Source organism: Oryx dammah, unplaced genomic scaffold (genome assembly GCF_014754425.2).
Source record: "Oryx dammah isolate SB20612 unplaced genomic scaffold, SCBI_Odam_1.1 HiC_scaffold_12, whole genome shotgun sequence".
NCBI lineage: Eukaryota > Metazoa > Chordata > Mammalia > Artiodactyla > Bovidae > Oryx > Oryx dammah.
In genome coordinates this window covers 51,988,166-52,010,934 of record NW_024070196.1, presented here as the reverse complement: position 1 = coordinate 52,010,934, position 22,769 = coordinate 51,988,166, and the positions used below count along the sequence as shown (strand labels likewise).

General features: G+C 45.2%; 1 non-coding gene across 1 annotated transcript; it reads right to left on the bottom strand.

The window, feature by feature from the left end:
- Positions 1–16,352: 16,352 nt before the first annotated feature.
- Positions 16,353–16,425, bottom strand: TRNAG-UCC. Its single transcript has one exon. It is a non-coding gene; the product is annotated as a tRNA-Gly (tRNA).
- Between the last annotated feature and the right edge of the window lie 6,344 nt (positions 16,426–22,769).

The following is a 22,769-nucleotide window of genomic DNA, read 5'->3' as shown; positions in this document are numbered from 1 at the left end:
CGGACATGACGTCGCTGTATGGGCACTTGGCAGGAAGAGTGTTAGGGGCTGGGGTTGTCTCTGGGAAGGTTGGGGGCTTCTAAGGGAAGGGACCTGGAGCTAGGCTTGGGACGCAGTGGTCAGCAATAATGATGTCACTGCAGCATGACATCAGGAGGGTGCGCCATGATGTCAGAAGAGCCTTTTCCTCAAGGAAAAGAAATGCCTAGATCTGAAAAAAGCGGGCAGTAGGACGGAAGTTCGTACAGCCTAAGCCCAGCCTGACCGGGGGAACCCCAAAGAAGGGGATTTATGGGAAAACAACTTTAGATGCCTTTGGTTTTTCGTAATTGTGAAACTGCCAAGTCATTCATTTGACAAAATTGAGACCGACTATGTGGACTAGGAATTGGGTATATCAGTTCAGTTGCTCAGTCGTGTCCCACTCTTTGCGACCCCATGAATCGCAGCACGCCAGGCCTCCCTGTCCATCACCAACTACCGGAGTTCACTCAAACTCATGTCCATCGAGTCAGTGATGCCATCCAGCCATCTCATCCTCTGTCATCCCCTTCTCCTCCTGCCCCCAATCCCTCCCAGCATCAGAGTCTTTTCCAATGGGTCAACTCTTCTCATGAGGTGGCCAAAGTGCTGGAGTTTCAGCTTCAGCATCATTCCCTCCAAAGAAATCCCAGGGCTGATCTTGCAGTCCAAGGGACTTTCAAGAGTCTTCTCCAACACCACAGTTCAAAAGCATCAATTCTTCGGTGCTCAGATTTCTTCACAGTCCAACTCTCACATCCATACATGACCCCTGGAAAAACCATAGCCTTAACTAGACGGACCTTTGTTGGCAAAGTAATGTCTCTCATTTTTAATATGCTATCTAGGTTGGTCATAACTGTCCTTCCAAGGAGTAAGGGTCTTTTACTTTCATTGCTGCAATCACTATCTGCAGTGATTTTGGAGCCCCCCAAAATAAAGTCTGACACTGTTTCCACTGTTTCCCCATCTATTTGCCATGAAGTGATGGGACCAGATGCCATGATCTTCGTTTTCTGAATGTTGAGCTTTAAGCCAACTTTTTCACTCTCCTCTTCCACTTTCACTTTCAAGAGGCTTTTTAGTTCCTCTTCACTTTCTGCCATAAGGGTGGTGTCATCTGCATATCTGAGGTTATTGATATTTCTCCTGGCAATCTTGATTCCAGCTTGTGCTTCTTCCAGCCCAGCATTTCTCATGATGTACTCAGCATATAAGTTAAATAAGCAGAGTGACAATATACAGCCTTGACGTACTCCTTTTCCTAATTGGAACCAGTCTGTTGTTCCATGTCCAGTTCTAACTGTTGCTTCCTGACCTGCATACAGGTTTCTCAAGAGGCAGGTCAGGTGGTCTGGTATTCCCATCTCTTTCAGAATTTTCCACAGTTTATTGTGATCCACACAGTCAAAGGCTTTGGCATTGTCAATAGAGCAGAAATAGATGTTTTCCTGGAACTCTCTTGCTTTTTCCATGATTCAGTGGATGTTGGCAATTTGATCTCTGGTTCCTCTGCCTTTTCTAAAACCAGCTTGAGCATCAGGAAGTTCACAGTTCATGTACTACTGAAGCCTGGCTTGGAGAATTTTGAGCATTACTTTACTAGCGTGTGAGAGGAGTGCAATTGTGTGGTAGTTTGAGCATTCTTTGGCATTGCCTTTCTTTGGGAGTGGAATGAAAACTGACCTTTTCCAGTCGAGTGGCCACTGCTGAGTTTTCCACATGTGCTGGCATATTGAATGCAGCACTTTCACAGCATCATCCTCCAGGATTTGAAATAGCTCAACTGGAATTCCATCCACTTCCACTAGCTTTGTTCGTAGTGATGATTTCTAGGGCCCACTTGACTCACATTCTAGGATGTCTGGCTCTAATTTGGTATATAGTTCTGAATAAAATAAAAAAGACCCCTGCTTACATGGAGCTAACAGACTGGGAGGCAAACCAAAAATAAACGAAATGATTACAGATTGGGAGCGTGCAAAGAAGGAAATGAATGTTGAACTAAAGAGAGTAATGGGGATACCTTTAAAGAGAGTAATGAAAGGTGGTCCTCTCAGAGAGGATGACATCTGAGGAGATCTGAAGGGTGAGAAGGGCAGAACCACCCACCATTCCTTTAGGAAGCCCAAGGCTGCAAGACCAGCATGTATGAAAGCCCCGAGTCAGTTCTAGCTTGCTACAGTCAAGGAAGAGCAGAAAGCCAGTATGACTGGAGCATCAGAGCAGGGACCCACATTATTGCCGTTTGCCTCAACTCAGAGGAAGGCACCTGGACATTTAGGTGTGCCAAGCTGTGCTCTTTCAGAGATATTATTGCCGGTGCCATTGTGCAGTCTCCCCATCCCTAGAAGCGTCTCAAGGTCCAGGAATTCTGGGAACTTGTTATCCTGCTTTGGAATCTTCCACGGTTCTAGCTGGAAGAAACCAACATCTGAGGATAACCACAACAGCCTCCTAATTTTACACATAAGGAAACTGAGGCCCTTGGAGGAGGAAGTTGTCTTCTTTCAAAATCAAGTGATTGGCAGATCTCCTGCCTCCCAGACTGGCATCGGCCACGCTGGCATCCTACCACACTGACCTCGGTGCATAACTCAGCACTGAGCACAGTCCAGACATTCAGTAAACACTTGTTGGCTGACTAATGAGCTTTGTGCATGAGGCTGATGTTTCTGCTCCCCCATCCATAGAGCATAAGGTCTGAGTTGTCTGCCCATACATTAGACTGGGCTCCAGTGACCATTCTCTTTCCTCCTAGCCCCTGTGACTAAGGGCACAGATTAGTGGCAGATGAGTAAAACTAGAGGAAGCATTTCATACTATCTCTAAACAAAAGATTTTTACTGAGTTTGAAAAGAGCCTTCGATTGTTTTCTTCCTTTGAGCTTGTCCAGAAAGGTGGCTTTAAGAAAGACCATAATAAAGAAGAAGGGGATGGAGAAAGTAAAGTTTATAACCAGAGTAGGCACTCAGTTTAGTTTCATTATTTTCCCTTTTCTCTCCAGGAAAAGTATAAACCTGCCAAAGTGAGAATAGTAGCTGTACTTCCAGGAAATTCTTACCCATGAGGCTTAAGATGATGTCCAGAAGTTTCTCAAATTCCCCACAGAAGGTTAGAACAAGGTTGGAGGTCAGAGCACTCCAGAACATAGAGGGATAAAGTGACTCATCCAAGGCACACCAAGAACAAACCTGGTCCTGAATGGCATACCTGTATACAATAGTCCCTAGAATGCTTAGTCCAAACCAGGTTCACAGTTCAGCCCTGCCTGGTCCTTATAAACCTTCTCAAACCTGCTTTCTGCCACTGACCTAGTCGAGTCACACACCACTTCCTTTGTCAAACAGAGCAAACCACAGAAAGGTCTTGTTTTCTGCTGCTCTAAAAACTTCTCATTGCTCTTAAAAGTGGTTGAGAGAAGAAAAGAAACATAAGAAGATCCTGGCATTGGTGTCAAACCTGTTGATTTAAATGCGTGGGTGAGCTGGTACATCTCCTCCACCCCCTTTGTGTTAAACTGAGGTTGGGGTTTCTCTGCAAACTTACGCCTGCCTGTAGTATTTCTGGGTTAACTAAGATTTTGCACTGGCGAATCAAGGGCAATGTATGTAGGTGCCAGGGCTTCTGTCTCAATAGGAGCATTGTCACTGCCTAGAAATGGATCTCCTGTTACATAACATGGGGAAATGGTTCGGAAGGCATACTTCCCCACCATCTGATGAAAAAAGAAAAATATATAAGGTTTAACTAGGTGGAGGTCACGGTCTTCTAGCCTTGAGGTTAGAAGTCTTTCTCTCTGATGGAAGTAAAGAGAATTACAGATAGATATTTTCCAGTTTGAGAAGCTGGAAGAAAATCTGGACCTGATGACACCGTGTCCATAGCACATGCTGCCAGCTATGTATGGGCAGCAGAGGAATGATTCCCTAAGGCAGCGGGTGGAGCAGCCCTGCTCCTCGGGACGTGTTGCTCCTCCTGGTGTCACCGCCGTCGTCACCGCCATCTACTAATATCTAAATAGCCAACATGACCTAAGTACTAGTCATCAAGAAGTGGGGAGAAAAACTCATTTTGGACAAAGTCCCTGCTTTGGTGAGTGTAAGGAAGATATAAAAATAGAGAGCAGTATTTTTTTTAAATTATATTTAAGGTTGGTGTTATTTGGGTGTGTTAGGAAGGTGGAGGATGTAGAAAGTTATTTTGATTTGAGATTTGTGTTTTCTTGGTTTGGGGATTTTTCTCTTATTTTTTGCTCCCTTGTGGGGTTTATTTAATCGACTATTTCAGTCCCCCCACAAAAAAGAAGAAGAGGGAGAGAGAAAATATAACAAACCCTCATGTAACTCACCAAGTTAAGGACTAAACATCACAGGCACAGTTAAAGCCCCTAATATCCTTTCTCCCTCTCTAGAAGATAGCTACTGTCCTATTTATTTTACCTTACATGTGTATATCCATAATCTTAATTTTAAAACATACACATGATATGTATATATGCATATATAAGGGGCTTCCCAGGTGGCGCTAGTGGTAAAGAACCCACCTGCCAGGGCAGGAGCCATAAGAGGTGTGGGTTCGATCCCTGGCTCAGGAAGATCCCCTGGAGGAGGGCATGGCAACCCACTCCAGTATTCTTCCTTGGAGAATTCCACAGAGAAACCTGCCAGGCTCTAGCCCATTGGGCTGCAAAGAGTCGGACACGACTGAAGCGACTTAGCCCAGCGCAGCACAGCACCCATACATACACACACAGATCTTTCCACTACTTGCTTTTTAGGATCAGTGGTGAGTTTTTTGCTTTTCAGTTTTTTTGTTTGTTTGTTTGTTTGGTCACACTGGATGGTTGTGGGATCTTAGTTCCCTAACCAGGAATCAAGCTCCAGGCCCACAGCAATGAAAGCATGGAGTCCTAACCTCTGGACCACCACGGAATTCCCAACAGTGAGTTTCTAAGATGTATCCTTGATTCAGGCTTCCCAGGTGGCTTAGCGGTTTAAAAAAAAAAAAAAAAAAAAAAACCCACCTGCACTGCAAGAGACGCAGAAGAGGTAGGTTTGATCTCTGGGTCGTGAAGATCCCCTGGAGGAGGAAATGGCAACCCATTCCAGTATTCTTGCCTTAAAAAAAAAAAAAAAACCACCACCCACAGACAGAAAAGCCTAGCATGCTACAATCCATGGGGTCACAAAGAATCGGACGTGACTGAGCACACACACATCCTTGCTGGTTCATATAGTTTGAAACATGTTTTCCATAGCTGTATGGTGTGCCATTGTATACATACATAACAGTTTTTAAACTCCTTTCTTCTGTTGTTGGGGTCATAGGGTATTCACATTTTCAACATTATGGGATGTTGCTAACTTGCTTTCCAAAATCGTTGTACCGGTAGTGCTTGTTTTATTGTGATCAAATATATGTAAAATTTACCATTTTGAATATTTTAAGTGCACAGTTCAGTGGCATCAAGGACATTCACATTGTTGTGTGACCATTGCCACCATCCGTCCCCATAAGTGAAACTCTGTACCCGTGAAGCAGTAATTCCAATTTCCCCCTTCACCCTCTGGAAACCATTATTCTATTTTCTGTCTCTATGAATTTGACTCTACTAGAGGTCTTACCAAAGAAGGCAATGGCAACCCACTCCAGTACTCTTGCCTGGAAAATCCCATGGGCAGAGGAGCCTGGTGGGCTGCAGTCAATGGGGTTGCTACAAGTCGGACACGACTGAGCGACTTCACTCTCACTTTTCACTTTCATGCATTGGAGAAGGAAATGGAAACCCACTCCAGTGTTCTTGCCTGGAGAATCCCAGGGATGGGGGAGCCTGGTGGGCTGCCGTATATGGGGTCGCAGAGAGCTGGACACAACTAAAGCGACTTAGCAGCAGCTGCAGAGGCCTCACATAAATGGAATCACCTAATACTTGTCATTTTGTCTTCCCTGGTGGTCCAGTGGTTAAGACTTCTTCCTTCCAATGTAGGGGGTGCAGGTTCGATCCCTGCTCGGGGAAGCTAGGATCCCACATGCCTCTTGGCCAAATAAACACCAAAACATAAAACAGAGGCCATATTGTAACAAATTCAAGGACTTAAAAAAAAATGTGTCCTTTTGTGACCTTATTTTACTTCAAATAATGTCTTCAGGGTTCATCCTTGTTGTAGCATGTGTCAGAATTTCATTCCTTTTAAAGGATGAATAATATTCCATTGTGTGTACCGACCACATTTTGTTTATCTGTCAATGGATATTTGGGCTGTTTTTACCTTTTCTGTTGTGAATAATGCCACTATGAACACTGGTATACAGTTATCTGTTCGAGTCCTTCATTTCAGTCCTTTTGGATGTACACCCAGAAGTAGAATTTCTGGACTATACGGTATTTTTATCTTGTGGGGGAGCCACCATATTGTTTAACAACATATATTGGTGTATATAGCAACTGCACCATTTCACATTTCCACCAGTCACACACAAGGATTCCAATTTCTCTGCATCCATGTCAAACTCATTTTCTGGAGGGTTTTTTCTTTTCTTCTTTTTTTCAGTATATAAACAGCCATTCCAGACTCTTTGTTGGCTTTGCTTTTCTTAAAAAAAAAAAATCTTGTGCCAAAAAAAGTGATCTCTGCAAGATTTGCATCACCTCATCTTTCACCCAGTGCAGGTCAGATGTAGGAGTGTCTAAAAAGTTCCAGAAACCGACTATTATCTAAAAAGATAACTTTATCTCTACAAGCCAGGAAGTAAGATGCAAAGAGGTCCTGGATGAGTAGAGAAATGAATGTTTCTGTATGTAAAGGATGTGGCTAATTTTGAGACTGAGAACTTGAAAATGATGAAAGGAATGGGAGACAGATGGCTGTTAGATATCGGAAAGGTGCCTGGGGTAGCCAGCCTCCGGATATGCACACCTGTGAATAGTGCTCTGTTGTCTGCTAACAGAGCTGGGCTGTGTGATCGGGGGAATAAGGCAGTGATGGGCATCACTTCCAGGATTAGGCTTCTATTTCACACTCCTCTTTCACCTGATGAACTCTGGGGTGAGCCAGCTGTCATATCAGGAGGACATTCAAGAGGGACACATGATGGGGCTTCCCTGGTGGTCCAGTGGTTAAGGCTGGGCCAATGCAAGGGACACGGATTCAATCCCTGGTCCAGGAGGATCCCACTTGCTACAGAGCATCTGAGCCCATGCACCACACTGCTGAGCCAGTGCTCTAGAGCCTGAGATCTGCAACTACTGAGCCTACACACTGCAGTTACTGAAGCCTGCGCGCCTAGAGCCTGTGCTCCACAGCAAGAGAAGCCATCGCAATGAGAAGCCTGCAGACTGCAACTAGAGAAAGCCTGCGTGCAGCACCGAAGACCCACAACAGCCAAAAATAAATAAAACAAATCTTAAAAAAAAAAACAGAATTCGTACACATGATGGTACACACACTACCAAAACCATCCTCAGCTGAACATCAAGTGACCGTAGCCTCATGAGAGACCCTGAGCCAGAACCACCCAGCTACGCTGCTCCCAGGCTCCTGACCCTCAGAGACTATGAGAGATAATAGCTGTTTGTTGTTAAACTGCTAAGTTCTGCTGTAATTTGTTCTGCAGTAAGAGATAACTAATGCTGCACCTATAGAGTGGTCATAAGAAATAAGGATGAATAAAGGACCATATTATGATGACTTCTGGAGTAGGAAATGGCAACCTGCTCTAGTATTCTTGCCTGGAAAATTGCATGGAGAGGGGAGCCTGGTGGGCTACAGTTCGTGGAGTCACAAAGAGTCAGATGTGACCGAGTGACTGAGCATGCACACACACACAAACATTATGAAACTTAAAATGATCAACATTAAGAGAATGGATAAGTCTGGGTTGTAAATCTGACATGGTATATTTAATAGCCATGCAAATAAGAAGCAGACTATCAAAAACATGGAAAAACCAATAGGAGTTAATATCAAGGTACAAAGGCAAAATATAATCACATATTGTGATTATAACTACGAACAAGTCATGCTTGTATATAAACAAAGACTAGAAAGTCTTTTTAATTGGTGGATAGGACAATAGATTAAAATTTTTCTTGTATGAGAGTTATGTTAAGGTGACAACTTGCTTGTAGTTTTTTGTTTTTTAACAAAAAAAGAGAAAACTGATGCAGGTTCCTTTTAGCAGCTACTGACCACCTCAGAAAAACCTTCATTGAACATCAGTGCAAAGACCAAAATAATCACCAAAGACATAATAAATTTCTCAAACCCCAGACTTCTATGCTAAGCCAACCCACAAGAATTAAAAATGTGTTGACTCATACTCCAGTTTTTACAGTCTGATCTCCTTTCAACTCCCTACTTTAGTGTTGCTGAAATTTTACTCTTCTCACTGTTTTAAAGAGTTTTTTTTTTAAAAAATTGGCTTTGCTTTTTGTACCTCTCACTAGAAACTATTCTGTTCTGCACCATTATTTCGAATTAAATCAAGAAGCAGACTTCCCTGATGGCCCAGTGGAGAAGAGTCTGCCTGCCAATGCAGGGGACACAGGTTGATCCCTGGTCTAGAAGACTCCTCCTGCCGCGGAGCCACTAAGCCTGTGTGCCACCATTACTGAAGTCTGCAAGCCTAGAGCTTGTGCTTCAGCACGAGAGAAGCCGCCGCAGTGAGGAGCCCGCACACCTGACGAAGAGCAGCGTCTGCTCAGTGCAACTGGAGAAAGCCCTGCGCAGCCAAAAATAGATTAATTTTTTTTAAAAGAGGCAATAAAGCTATTCACTCTGCTGTTCAACCTTCCCCTTCTGCTCAACGAATCCATTCCACAGGGAAGATCATGGGTAAGATGACTTAACTTTTGCTCCCCTGAAGAACAGTTTCACAGCTTGTCCCTGGAGAGGACTCTAAATGTTTTCAAATTCCAGAACTTTGTTTTCCTCACCAAAATGGCCTACAGAAAGTGTTCGATATTTTGGCCCATCTTTCCTTGACCCTGCAACTAAGCCACAGAGGCAATAAACAGTCTGTTTTGTGTATATATATACTGCAGTAAGCTTGACGATGTCAAGAATATGAAGTTCATGCCCCAAGAAATTAATTCGGCTCTAAATTTCACTTCCAGCCCTCACAAGGTTTGAAAAACCTAACATATGAGCAATGGTTACGACATTTAAGTTGATTTACATGTAGGTAAAACTAGAAAGACAAGATTTCCAGGCAACGTACTTGCAAACTCTCTAGGGAGAAACTGAAACTTTCTCAAGGTGATACTTTCAAAAGAACCTTTATAGGGTTTGGGTTTGGGGTTTTTTTAAGTTATAAAAGAAATTTGCATCTTTCATTCCTTAACTGGGTGATGGGTTTATTTTTCTCTGTCTCTTTTGGGTAAATTTGAAGTACTTCACAACAAAAATATACAAATTAACATTCAGAAACTTAAATATTAGTGTACTGTGAAAACACTCCAAGTAGTTAAGATGTAAACTGTAATGTTAAAAAGAAATTCTAATCTCTTATCCTAGAGGTAACTATAATAAGCAGATCTGTGTTTTTCTTTCTAGAATTTTTCTAAATCTAGGCAAACATATACACATATAACATTTCATTTAGCAGAAGTAGGATTTTACGACATACCCTGCAGTTGGAAGTTTAGTAATTTTAGTTACACCACATTCTTTCTGATGGTTGTATAGTATTCCAGAAGACCTGCTGTGGCCTCTAGGTTTCTAGTTGTCCATACACTGTGATGCAATGAACTCTCTCATCTATACATCTTTGCATACTTCTGTGAGTGTATAGGTAGGAGAATTTCCTCTTAGTTGAAATGGAACTTCTTAATTTTTTAATAGATTTCTAAAGAACAGTTTCAGATTTACAGGCAAAAAAATGAAATGATAGTTCAAAAAGTTCCCATATTGTCCCTCATCCAGTAAGGTACATTTGCCACAATTAATAAATCAATAGTGATACTTTATTTTGAACTAAGGTTCATCTCAAGGGCCTTTGTTTTTATATCTAATGTTCTTTTTTCTGTCCCGGGATCCTAATGAGGACACCATGCCGGATTTAGTCATTACGTCTTAGGCCCTGCTGCTGCTGAGTTGCTTCAGTCGTGTCCGACTCTGTGCGACCCCATAGATGGCAGCCCACCAGGCTCCGCCATCCCTGGGATTCTCCAGATAAGAACACTGGAGTGGGTTGCCATTTCCTTCTCCAATGCATGAAAGTGAAAAGTGAAAGTGAAGTCGCTCAGTCGTGTCCAACTCTTAGCAACCCCATGGACTGCAGCCTACCAGGCTCTTCCACCCATGGGATTTTCCAGGCAAGAGTAGTGGAGTGGGATGCCATTGCCTTCTCCGCCTTAGGCCCTGAGGTTGTGGCAATTTCTCAGACTTTCTTTGGTTTTCAGGACCTTGAGGAGGACAGGCATTTTGTAGGTTGTTCTCTATTAAGAATTTGTCTAGTGTTTTTTGGGACTTCCCTAGTGGTGCAGTGGCTCCCAATGCAGGGGCCCCGGCTTCCATCCCTGGTCAAGGAACTAAGATCCCATATACCACAACTAAGACCTAGTGCAGCCAAATAAATATTTTTTTAAAAAACACTGAAAAGGAATTTGTCTAGTGCCTTTCCCATGATTGGACTGGAGTTACAGGTTTTGGGGAAGAAGGTCATTGTCATCATGTTGTAGCAAGAGTATAGACAAACACTGACTTCTCTGACGGTACAGTGGATAAGAATCCACCTACCAATGCAAGAGAGATTGGTTCAGTCCCTGATTTGGGAAGATCCCACTCGCCATGGAGCAGCCAAGTCCCTGCACCACAACTACTGAAGCCTGCACGCCCTAGAGGCTGTGCTCAGCAACAAGAGAAGCTACCGCAGTGAGAGGCCCATGTTTGCAACAAAGAGTAGCTTTCGATCGTCGCAGCTAGAGAAAGGCCGTGGGCAGCAGTGAAGACCCGGCACAACCGAAAAAAAAAAAAAAAAAAACGGGTATAGACAACCGGACCTGATTGATCACTGTCCATGTGGCCCTTGATCACCCCTGAGTAGCCAGTGGGTGTCAGGTGTCTCCCTGTGAAGTCATTTGCCTCCACAGTCCTCTTGAGAAGAAAGTCAGGAAGCACAGCCTACACTTAAGGAATTGTGCTCCCCCTTTTTAATTTTTAAAGCCATAAAATGGTATAAAAATCCAATTTTAAATCAGTTGACATGGAGGCAAAACAAAAAGCCATTGTTAACAGCCTCTTGCGTTTCCTTCCTGGAATTTTTTTCAAGGCATTTTCAAGTCACTATGTTCATCTCCACCCTCCCACCCACTCCTCACCTTTTTTTTTTTTTCCTTTTTAAAAGGGGGGGGGGTCATATTTGACTTCACGGAATCTATCATTTTGAAATCATGCCACTAAAGAAGATAAAGCAACGTGACTGTTTAATAACATGATCTGACCTGCGGATCATTTCAAAAGCACTTGAAGCTCCGTTCAGCAAACACTACTGCCTTTCCATTTCCTCTATCAGCACTGAAAATAGTTGGAGTTTCTTTTTTTTTTTCCTCTTAATCCCATGCATTAAAAAAGAGAGATTCTTCTCGGCAGAAGGTGTTAATTCAGGCACTAAATCTGGAACATTCTAATCACTGTGAAGTTTTGTGTGTCTCATCTTTGGCAGAAAGCGTGTGAAGATGAGAGCTTATTCCTTACACCTTACAGCTCCTGAAGCGGCTCTGCAGAAGCTCCTCACTTTACATCCTCCCACACGTGAGTCACCTCTCACCTCCTGACCTCGTGTTCCCAGCTTCGGGGTTTCCAGAAGCCTACCTAGTTCCCTCTCTTCTTTCAGGAGGGGCTGCCTTAGCTGATGCACCCCAAATCTGCCTTCTCCTCCCAAGCCTCTCCCTCTGTACAATTTTGAACAAGTCATAAGTGAATCTCTCTCTATTCGTTTCCTTTGGCTGCTTTAACGAACCACCACCAACTTAAACACAAATTCACTCTTCTACTGTTCTGGATATCAGGAGGCTGAAGTCAGGAAGTCCTAAGAGGAAGGTGCTGGCGGAACTGGTCCCTTCTGCAGGCTGGTGGAGGGGGGGTCCCCTTCCTTCCCTTCCTGCAGCTTCTAGTGGCTGCCCACGTTCCTTGGCTGGGGGCCACCTTCCATTTTCAGAGTGCATCGCACAGAGCTCTGTTTCCACCGTCGTGTCCCCTCCCTCATTCTGACCCTCCTGCTTCCCTTTCATAAGGAGCCTGTGATCACATCGACCTCATCTGGATGACCAGGAGACACTCCATCTCAAGGGCTTCAACTGAACACACCTGCCAAGCCCTTCTGGCCTCATAAGGCAATGTGACAGATATTGAGTATTAGGATGTGGGTTTACTTGGGGGAGTATTATTCAGCCAGCCACACCATCCTTCTTTAAACAGAAATAAGTCAGAACCTAAGAGCTCCTTTGGGGCTTCCCTGGTGGCTCAGCGGTAAAGAATCTGCCTCCCAACACAGGAGATGCAGGTTCAATCCCTGGGTTGGGAAGTTTCCCTGGAGAAGGAAACGGCAACACACTCCAGTGTTCTTGCCTGGGAAATCCCATGGACAGAGGAGCCTGACAGGCTACGGTTCATGGGGTCACAAAGACTCAGACACAACTTATCGACTAAATAGCAATATTATTCAGCTAGCCTCACCGTCCCCCTTTAAACACAAATGAACCAGAACCTAAGTGCTCCTTTGACCGTCTAACTTTGTAGCCCATCCTGTCTCCCAAGAAAGACCACTATTAACTCAACTTGGGGTGTATTCTTCGAGACCATTTTTATCTTTAACATATGTACATATATTCACACAGCAGATTTATTTAGTATATTGTTGATGGTGAATTTTTTAAATTAAAAACTCAAGTGGCATATTATTCAACATATTTCTGTTTTAAGATTCATCTTTATTAATAGATACAAAACTAGTTCAGCTGCCACCATTTAAAACTATTTGCATTTCGTAGTAAAATATACACAAAATTTGCCATTTTAACCACTTTAAAATCTGCAGTTCCATGGCATTAAGCACATTCACATTGTTGTACAACCTTCACCATCATCAACTCCAATTTTCATCAGCACAAACTGAAACTCTGTCCGCCCTTAAACAGCTCCCCGATTCCCCATCGCCCCCACCCCTGGGGACCGCTCTTCTATCTCTATGAGTTTGCCTCTTTCAGATATTTCATAGAAGAAGCATCACATAGTATTGATGCTTTTCTGTCTGATTTGTCTCACTTTGCATAGTTTTTTCAAGCTTCCTGCATATCACAGCACTATCAGCACTTCATCTGGCAATCCAGGCCTTCTGTTTGCGCTCAATCGACCTGCACCTGTTTACATTCTCTTTTGCAAGCCATCTGCAACCTTTTCTATCTGGGTTTGATCTGTCCCTGCCAATCAATTGTAAACTAGCACCAAAAAAAAAAGAAAACAACTAAAGGACATTGGTTCGATCCCTGGTCCGTGAGGATCCCACGTGCCTCTCAGCAACTGAGTCCATGAGCCACAACTACTGAAGCCTGGTCTGGATAACTGGAGCATCTGGGTTACCAGGTACAATCTCCAGGAGGAGCAAATGATTTTATTTCTTAGACTTCTCTTTTTCCCATCTGGAAAATGGGGCTAATTTCTACAGCTCCTTGACTGTAAAAATAAGGCATCACAGGGTGATCATCCCTGGTGATCCAGTGACTAAGACTCTGCACTCCCAATGCAGGGGGCCTGGGTTCGATCACTGGTCAGGGAACTAAGATCCTACAAGCCACAACTAAAGACCCCGCACAGCCAAATAAATAAGTTAATAAATAAAAATAGATTAAAAAAAATAAGGCATATGTATAGAAAAGCTTGCATGGGCAGACCTTGCCTCTTGACAAGTCAACCCCCAGCAGCCTGGTCTGGGTGGCCTGAGGTTCCCCCGACGCCTGGCAGGGGCTTGACAGAGGAAATAAAAAGCTACACAAACCCTTTCTAACCCTCCTTCCTCTTCTCCTCTCGGCTGGAAGGGCTGGGATGGTTTTTCTGGGCTGGAAATATTTGTCTTTGTTCGATGGAGAGAAAGACGGCTGAGCAGGTGGAGCTATGCCTCTTCCCCGAGGGGAAAGCTCTGGAGACTCTCCGGGGTTGCAGGCTGGGCTGGTCACAGCTCAGTAGCTGGGTAACATTCCTCCTCCGGCCTGTCTATTTTAAACCACACAGATAACGAGGGAGGCGAGGCGAGATGACAAAGGCTGAACAGTGGGTGAAGGACATCTGGCACCAGGAGCTGGCAGCAGGCTGACGGGCTTTCAATGACGTGGCCCAGCTCCTGCTGTGTGCAAGCCTGGGAGAGGAACGTGGGGGGCCTGGGAGAGGAGTGGGGGGGCTCCCTCTCCCCTCCTGCATGCAGCTCACATTTGAGGGGAGGGAGGGGGCAGGGCACACTTATCACGGAATCTTTCATCCACTTGGTCACTCATTCAACAAATATTTGGCCTCTTCAATTCTGTTGACATCTCTATCAGTCCTAGATAATTCCTAGCCACTCTCTTTTTTTTTTGGCGATACTGTGAGGCATGAGGGATCCTAGTATGTGCTAAGTCGCTTCAGTCGTGTCCAGCTCTTTGCAACCCCATGGACTGTTGTGCTCCAGGCTCTTCTGTCTATGGGATTCTCCGAGCAAGAATACTGGAGTGGGTTGCCATGCCCTCCTTCAAGGGGTTCTTCCTGACCCCAGGATTGAACTCACATCTCTCAGTCTCCTGCACTGGCAGGAGGGTTCTTTACCACTAGCGCCACCTGAGAAGCCCCCTTAACCATAGGACCGCCAGGGAAGTGCCCTGAGCCATTCTGTCTTACAATGGTTTCCCACCCCACTCTCTCTTGCTTCTCTAAAACTCCAAACAAAGGTATAACTAATAAATCCTCCTGTTCTCGTTTTTCTCTTTCTGGTACTTCCTATATTTTTCTCTCCGTGTTGTAGTTATGGATTTCTCCTAATATCTCACTAATCCTTCTGCTGTGTCCAGTCTTCCGTCAAATATGATGGTGTTTATTATTTATTAAATTTCTACCAGTTGTTTTGTTAACAAATCTCCTAGGCTGCTTTTCATAGCTTTCTGTTGATCCCTGTAAACATTTTCAAGCTTGCTGATGATTTGTGTGTGTGTGCTAGTCACTCAGTCGTGTCTGTTTGTGACCCCTTGGACTCTAACCTCCAGGCTCGTTGGTCCATGAGATTCTTCAGGCAGGAATACTTGAGTGGGCTGCAAGTTCCTTCTCCAGGGGATCTTCCTGACCTAGGGATCGAACCCAGGTCTCCCACCTTGCAGGCAGATTCTTTACCATCTGAGCCTCCAGGGAATTTTAATCAAGTCAATAAGCATGAGTGTCTTAGAATCTGGATGATCCAGTCCCCCAGGTTTCTGTGAGTCTGCTTCTGCCGGCTTTCGCTCATAGTGCTCTGTTTCCTTGTGAGCTAGGTTTTCTTCAGCCACACGATGTTCGTTGCCCTTGGACAGTTATTTGGGGGATTCTCTGTGGCCTAGACTGAATGAGCTGTCCTCTGGGGGAGACCTGTGCTGCTTCTGCCTGGCTCTTAAGGCACCACCAGCTGGAACCATCTCAGATCGAGCTCCCGTGGGCAGGCAGGTCTGCAGCAACGACTTCTTGGGAATTATTTTCTTGCTGTTCCTTTCTCTGGCTTGATCATCATCAAGACAGACCACTCTGCCATTCACCTCCTCGGGTTAGGGTCGGTCATGCTGTCCAAGTCAATGTTGAGTAGTCAGCTATCAGGGAGGGAAAAAGCCCTAAACCGTAGCACCTGCTGCTCTTTGTGGTGTAAATACTCTCACTGTGGTTGGTTTCAAGCTGCCAGCAAGAAATCAAAAACGTGACAGTTGGAAGGCCTGGTGAGCCCGACCCAGGCGTTTGGGGTCTCCCCAAGGATTTGGGTGAATGTGAGCTGAGAGAGTCCTGAATGAGAAGGGGGAGGCCAGGAGAGGAGGAGTAAGGGGAAGGGGTGCAGGCAGAGGGAAGATCTTTGCCTGGGCTCACAGGTGGGGACAGAGTTGGCATGCTTTAGGGAAAGACAGAGGCCATTGTGGCTGGTGTGGTAAGCTGGGGGAGGGAATGGCAGACATGAGGTCTGGGGAGGGGAGCATGGCTAGGAGACCCCAGATCAGAAAGGCCAGCTTTATTCCAAGGGCAGGGGAGGTCACTGCAGGGTTTGAACCAGAGGAGTGAGAGGATCTGATTTAGAGTTTTTTTTTTTTTTTTTTTTTTTTTTGCTGCACCTCATGGCATATGGGATCTTAGTTCCCCGACCAGGGATTGAACCTGTGCCCTCTGGGGTGGAAGCTCAGAGTCCTAACCACTGGACCACTAGGGAAGTCCCTGATTTAGAGTTTTAATAATCTCCATGACTCCTTAGGTGTAGGCTGCACATAGAGACTTCCTGCCAGAGAGAATCGCATGGAAAAGGGTAAAGAGTAACTTCGCAGTGGAGATGCCTGAGGAGTGTGAATGCCAAGGCAGGTGTCCAAAGTCAATAGAGAGATGATGGCACATCGATAATATTACGTCTGACTTGAGGTGACGACAATGGCACTTAGCCTCTGTGGCACACGGTCTGCCTTCCAACGTGCCCCCGCTCACAGTCTGATCGTGAGAAAAACAGCAGACAAATCCCAAAGGACACTGTCAAGATCACGAAAAACAAGAAAAGTGTGAAACTGTCACAGCCAAGAGGAGCCTAAGCAGACACAGCAGTTAAATGTAACATGGTCTCCTGGAGGGTGTCCCAGAGCAGAAAGAGCATATTAGGGGGTGGGGGGGAAAACCAAGGAAATCTGAATAAAGATGGACTTTAGTTAGTGATGATGTATCAATATCCGTTCATTCGTTGTCACATACCATCCTCATATTAAATGTTAACAATCAGGGAAACTGGGTATATGTATTACTAGCCCAATTTCTGTACTATCATCCCAATTATTTTATAAATCTAAAACTGAAAAATAAAGTCTGGTTGTAAAAGCAAAAAAGGAAGATCTTGCTGGCTGCTGTGTGGAGAATGGGTCATAAGGGTGGGGTGAGATGGGAGCTCAAAGACAAAGATTATTATCCCAGCCATGCAGCGAGATGTGGCTTGGGGTTTCCAAGGCACAAGAGAGATGGAGAAACAGAATCAGTCCCACTGGACAGGACGACCTGAGAGCCTATCCAGAGATGAACTGCAGGGATAGAGAAAGCGAGGAGTCAGGTATGAAGGCCTGGTCTCTGGACTCCAGGGACTGGCAGATGGTGTTGTTAATGAAGATGGAGTTTATGTCATGGGGGCCGGGGGAGGAGGGAAAGGTTTGGGAGAAAAGTCTCCAGAGGCTGCAGTTCCTCTGCGATGAGTATGATGTGGCTTTGGGACTTCAGAAAGGAAGTATCAGGTAGACAGGGAGGTGGATGAATTCCTCTGGCAGTTAGCCTTAAAGCACCTACTATGAGAAAGTAGCACCCACGTACTATGTGGGGACCCAGGTGTGAAGAGGCACAGGTCCTGCCTTTGAGAAACTGAAGAGTAAGTTTGAAGAGCGAGTATTTCACTGGGAAAGTGTTGACAAATCAAACGCATGAGGATGGGGACTTCTCTGGTGGCCCAGTGGATAAGAATCCGCCTGCCAGTGTGGGGGACATGGGTCCAAGCCCTGGTCAGGAAGATTCCACATGCCTTGGAGCAACTAAACCCGTGTGCTGCAACTACTGAAGCCCTCGCTCCCTAGAATCCATGCATCACAACGAGGAGTAGCCTGTGCATCCTGTGACTAGAGAAAACCCTTACCCAGCAAGGAAGATGCAGGGAAAACTCGAAAAAAATCACCTCATGAAAATAAAGGTCGTATTGTTGAAAAAACAAATGCATGAGGATGAGGAGACCAGGTAGGGTAGTGAGAAATCTCGGGAGACTGCCTGGAGGCAGCGAGGGCACAAAGGACGTACCCAAAGGAGACATCTTCCAATACTAGAAAAGCCTAACCTTCACCAGAGCTAGTCCACATCAGTCCAGACTTCCAGCCAGGCTCCCATTTGGAAACAGCCTTCCCTTTTCTGAGGCTGGTGTCCAGAAAAGCCAAATAATTGAGGGTCAGAGATCAGAGAACTCACATGTGGCAGGTGCCCAGGCCTCAGGGCCCAGGTAACTGTTCTGAGTCAGTTTCTGAGGTCCTGGGGTCTCTGATTGCCTTTGGTCATGTAATGCATCGATCCAATCCAGGGCCAGGAAAGGTGAAGGGCCTCATATGTCCCTGGGCCCTTGCTGACCAGCGGAGCAGAAAACCCCTCAAAGTGTTTCTCAAAGCCCCATAGCTCCTTCAGTTATGAAGACCAACAGGACATCCTGAACAGGCCAGCAGGAAGGTCCAATGATGAAACAATTGCTACACCCCCTGTTTGGGGCTACTGAGCAGGGTGAGCCCAGGCCTGGCTGTCTTGGGGAGCAGTGGGGGGTGCCTCCCCTGGCCCTGTCCACACAGAGCCAGGGGATCAGTCATGTCACACCCTGATCAAAACCCTCCTGTGCTCTCCACCTTTGCAGAGTCGGTCACACACCTCCCCTCTCATCCTGTTCCTTCTTCCTGCTTCTCCTTCTCCATGCTCCACCCCACGGCCCACTTCCTGCTCCGCCAACATCCAAGCTTCTTCTGCCCACTTTGTAGTCTTGAGGCCTGCTACCCCTTTGCCTCTGGTCAATTTTTCCCACTATCTTTCTTATCTTTTAAAGAGGTAAAATTCACAAAACATGCAATTAGCCATTTTAAAGCATGCAAATCCCTTAGTCTTAGTTATATTCACAATGTGATTATCACCAGGTCTTGGGAATTACAAAACTCTCTCGTCACCCCATAAAAACCAGTTCTCACCCAATGAAGCCTCGCTGCCCTGCTCACTAACCTTTAACCTGCTTTCTGTCTAGAGACTTGCTTATTCTGAGTAAGTCATATAAAAGTAATCATACTTTCACACTTTTGTGACTGGCTTCTTTCATTAGTGAAATGTTTTTGAGGTTTATCCACATTGTGGCCTGTATCAGAACTTCATTCCTTTAAAATTTTTCTTCATTTGGCTGCACCAGATCTTAGTTGCAGCATGGGGGATCTAGTTCCCTGACCAGAGATGGAACTTGGGCCCCTTGCATGGGCAGCCTGGAGTCTTAGCCACTGGACCACTAGGGAAGTCCCTTCATTTCACTTTATGCCGAATAATATAGTCCGCTGTCTGCATATACCACAGTTTGTTTATTCATTTGTTAGTGGATGGACACAGGTTGTTTCCACTTTCTGGCAATTGCAAATAGACCTGTTATAAACATTCATGGACAAGTTTCTGCATGGATACCCATTTTCATTTCTGTGGGGTCTGTACCTAGGAGTGGTATTGCTGGGTCACACAGTAACTTCAGGGTCAACTTTTTGAGGAACCTCCAGACTCATTCTTTGCCCCTAATATCCGGGGCTGGCCCTTGATCCTCATTCATCCCTCAGCTCAGATGTGACCTCCTCAGATCACCTCAGCTCAAATAACACCCCTCTCCCAACCACTCTCGTCTTTTCATGATGCTGGGTTCATGATCCCTTAGGACATAGGTGATTCCGTACCTCTTATTTTCCCTGGTGACCCATAGCTTCACACAGTACCCAGCACTCAATGAATGACAATAAGTCATTGCTCAACAAGGCATGTGACTAAGAGGCTTGTAAGATGGATAAGCTCCAATACTTTGGCCACCTGATGTGAAGAGCTGACTCATTGGAAAAGACCCTGATGCTGGGAAAGATTGAGGACAGAGAACGAGATGGTTGGATGGCATCACCAACTCGACAGACGTGAGTTTGAGCAAGCTCTGGGAGATAGTTAAGGAGAGGGAAGTCTGGTGTGCTGCAGTCCATGGGGTCGCAGAGAGTCAGACACAACTGAGTGAACAGCAAAGATGCACAAGGCAGAGAATGCAGGTCAGGAACAGGTAAAGTTAAGAGTAATCCTCTGCTACATAATGAATGCTGATCCGTGGGCGTTTGGCTCCCTATTGAGGTGGCAGATCTCACGGCTCTATTCTCTGATCTGTGTGTAACCAGTTAGAATGTCCAGATTTAAAAGGCACGTTTTCGGGACTTCCCTGGTGGTTCAGTGGCTAAGACTCTGCACTCCCAATGCAGGGGGCCTGGGTTCCAACCCTGGTTAGGGAACTAGATCTCATGTGCCACAACTAAAGATCCCGCGTGCAGCAACTAAGGCCTGCATGTGTGCGTGCTAATTTACTTCAGTCGTGTCCAACTCTTTGCAACCCCATGGACTGTAGCCCCTCAGAATCCTCTGTCCATGGGATTCTCCAGGCAAGGATCCTGAAGTGGGTTGCCATGCCCTCCTCTAGGGAACTAAGACCATCTTACAAGCCTGGAAGTGCAGCCAAATAAAGAAATAATACTTCTAGAAAATGTTTTATAATTATATAAATAATAATAATCAATCAGCTGAATGAGCGATCTCAGGTTATCTAAGGTGAGGACCTGCAACAAGGTGAGGCATGTCCTTGTCATCTTAAATCTGTTGGGACCACCCAGGGTGACTCAGCTCTTTGGTGGACTACTTCCTCCTGCCCCCACCCCCCCATCCAAGGAGAAACAGAAACCAGTGGAAGGAAGTCAAGCTGATGATCTATTTCTAAATCCCTCCCCGTTGGTGACTCAGCGCAGACATCTCTTCAGCAAGCCCCAACTCCATGGGCTGGCACAGGTAACCCCTAGTGACTAATTGCAAAGGGAAGAAAAAAAGACAAAGGTGGAAAAAAAGGGTGGAAAACAGGATGGAAAAAAAGACAAGGGTGGGGTGGAAAATTGGTTATGTGTGTAATCTCACAGTCAGCCTGGTGCAATGGTTAAGTGCTCCAGCTGGGGGTTCAGGTGGCCAGGGTTCAAATCCCAGCTTTGGGACTTGCTGCAGGTTATTTTTATTTGCTTTGTTGCAGGGAATGGGCTTCTCCTGTTGTGACTCAGAAGTTTCAGCGTGAGGGCTTACTGCTCCAAGGCATGGGGGAATCTTAGTTCCCAACCAGGGATAGAACCCAGGTCTCCTGCATTGGAAGATGGATTCTTAACAGTGGACCACCAGGGAAGTCCCTCTGCAGGTTATTTAATCTCACTTTTCTTTTTCCTTTTTTTGGAAAAACAGGGTTAATAGTAGTAGCTGCCTCATAGGCTTGTTGTGAGAATTAAAAGAGTTAATATTATATAAAGTGCTTAGAGAGAGCTGGGTATGTTGAAGATGCTTTATACAAGAATAGTCATCATTATCATCCATCTCAGTACTGGTATCTGCAGCTGGGCAATCAGACAGAAGGAGATAATAAATGGGCTTTTTAAAAGTTAAATGGGGAATTTCTTGGCAGTCGAGTGGTTAAGACTCTTTGTGACTGCATGGACTGTAGTCTGCCAGGCTCCTCCGTCCGTAGGATTTCCCAGGCAAGAATACTGGAGCAGGTTGCCATTTTCTCCTCCAGGGGATCTTCCCGACCCAGGGATTGAACCCACATCTCTCCCATCTCCTGTATCACCAGACGGCTTCTTTACCACTAGTGCCACCTGGGAGCCCAAGTCCTGGCACGTGGGTTCAAGTCCCAGTCTGAGTTGAAGTGAAGTGAAGTCGCTCAGTCGCGTCTGACTCTTTGCGACCCCGTGGACTGTAGCCCACCAGGCTCCTCTGTCCATGGGATTCTCCAGGCAAGAATACTGGAGTGGGTTGACATCTTCAAACATGACCAATTTTTATCTTATGTGCACTGTACCACTACTTTTTTTTAAAAAAAGTAAACATTAAACAGCCTCTTTCAGAGCCATCTGCCAAAAACACAAAAGGTATTTGTTTATTGTATTATTATTTGAAATTATAATAGTTCTCCTACCTGGGGCCAGAAATAACTACGTCAGCAGAAATGGCTGTTTGGGTCTCAAATTTGGAAGTCCTCGCTCTGTGCAGTCTTCTAGAACTTCAGGTCCTGGAGGAGGGCAGGATGTCTGACTGGATGGAGCTGCCCGCGGCGGGGGCTCAGGTCTGGGAGAGCGTCTCAGCTGGATGCACTGGCTGGCTCTTGGGCTTTTCAACAACTTCTGTTTTCAGTAAACATAAATCAGAACAGCTGTTCTCCATCTTGTCCTCCGCGGTCCCTTGGGCACTTATCATGCAAGGACTGGGTTAGCTTGAGTATCCCATCCTTCCCACTCACCCCGGGGAAAATGGATACCCAATCCTGAAACACACGTGTACCCACTGCTTCTATTTACCTTTTCTTCTATTTGCTCTGAATCCACTTTTATTCTTAACAAAAGAGTAAAGTGTCGCATGTTCGTGCCCTTCTAGTCTCCAACCACCAGAGACAAACTCCAGCATGAATGGAGCCTGTAGCTTCCCAGCCGATTGATTTCTGAACTCTGTACACATATTTATAGATCCAAGAAATAGATTTGCTAGTGTTTCGTATTAACACAGATAAACACTATCATAATATCTTTCTGCAATATGCTTTTTTTGCTTGTTTTTATGTTTTTGAGATCTTTCCAAGTTAACATGTATGGATCCAATATGCCTTTTCTTCCCACAAAATATTTCACCATATATCCTGTACCATATTTTTAAAAACCAAATTAAAGACCTCTCCATTGTTTCTAGTGATTTGCAAATGAAAACCAGGTG